Raw genomic sequence first — 1,927 nt, forward strand, 5'->3', positions numbered from 1 at the left:
ATATAAATATTCGTAAAAATCATATTCTTGAGTATTTCAAGGGCCGAGTACTATTATAACTAGTTTGACTTAAGAAGTAACTTTATTCATATGTATTAAAATAAAGCAAGCCATTATTTTACATCTAAAATAACACCAAAATGTTTGCCTGAAAATATAGTCATTTGGCAGTGTTACTGACTACATGACAAAAATTAACGTCTGACTTTTACAGTTTTTACAGTTTACTGATTATTTTTTGATTAAAGAAATCATCTGTAGTAATATTGTTTGCAATAATGTATTTAGATTTGAACTGCTACTGTGCTTTATGAAAAAATGAGATATGTGTGTACTTAGCTTTACAGATTTTTCAGTCAATACTGGCTTACTTATGTTGCTTTAATCTTAAATGATTCTTTTTCAGTTCTATGTCTTCTTTTACAAGAAGTTTTATAGAGCCATTTCTTGTCAGTTGAGAACTTTAAAGTAGACATAATATTGTTGAAAAAATTAAGAATTTTTGCTACACAGTTATTAAAAACAAAGATAGGATTCAGTCTTGCATAAGACCAGCTCTATAAACAAAAACAATGATAAACTATAATCCAGTTGATCCTCTTGAATGACAATGGCGAGATTGCCTTTTCTTTTTTATGTTTCTGTATTTACAAACACATTGAATAATCAAATCAGAAACTTATTAACAAAGGAAAAATATTTACATTAAGCAAGAAATAATTTACTTGCAAAAGGAAATAGAAATAAATATATGAGCATTTCTTAGCTCACAATGAACTGGGGGATGTATTTTTATATAATAAGCTGAGACTGTATCAAAATTTATTCTTTTGACTAAAGCAGGGATATACACAGAATTATAAGGCTACTCCAGAGTGTATATTATTAGGTTTTCACCTTGGTATTTGGTTGTTTGGTTGTTTATTGGTTGCTAATGAAGTGTGAAAAAAAATAATTTTGGTTAAAAGATCAGAATATGGCCAAAATTTATAATTGTGACATATTGCCAAGATTATTAGACAAGATATATAAGATTTATAGGTAAATCACTCAGAATATTGGTTTCAATGTCTTCATTTGTAAATTCGAACTTTAGGTTAGATGACCCCCAAAGATTTTTCAGTTATTAGTTCATGCAATATTAAAATTATAAGCTATTTATTACACATTGACTTTTAGAGTAATTCTTGTGTGTTCTGGACTGATATCTTTAGTTAATATAAATCAGCATTAGCTTTTTCAATCATTAACTATGTTGGAAAGCATTTTCTAAACTCTAAATATACGTACTCTTTATACTCAGTCTTTTCACACACTTGCCAGAGTAGGAGAAATCAGACACTGTCAGCAGACACTAAAATTCTTTAGCACTTGACACTTCAAATATCTTCTGGCAACATCCCCGAGATGATGTCAGCTTCTTGTATAGTACCAAACATTTAATACTCCCCTAGAGCATCTCACTTTCAGAGTTGGTGCACTTTCAAATATCAAGTGCACTAATGGTTTTTCTCCAACCGGTGACTGAAATCTTTAGAAGTTATGCTCTGATCTCAACAATGAATGATATTATGAGATGGAAAACAAAGTGAAAGAAACATAAAATACATATTAAATGTCTGAGAAAACATTTGTAAAATGAACAGATGCCTTAAAAAGCATTCCAGAGACAACTATGGTAAATGGTATGATTAAAACTGAACTTAATTATAATAATATTTTAAAAGAAAACATTCCCCCTAAATGAAAGTATGTCTCTTGAAAGGCTAATGAGTGTTTATTTAGAGTGTAGGTATTCATCCTATTTCTTAACACCACGTTTCAGAGATTGTGATTCAGAATCACAATCAATTATTGTGATTCACCATGTATTATTACTTCATGCATTTAGCATCCATAGGTAAATAAATCATTGCATGTATGTCAA

This window comes from Panthera tigris, chromosome B4 (assembly GCF_018350195.1).
Source record: "Panthera tigris isolate Pti1 chromosome B4, P.tigris_Pti1_mat1.1, whole genome shotgun sequence".
Taxonomy (NCBI): domain Eukaryota; kingdom Metazoa; phylum Chordata; class Mammalia; order Carnivora; family Felidae; genus Panthera; species Panthera tigris.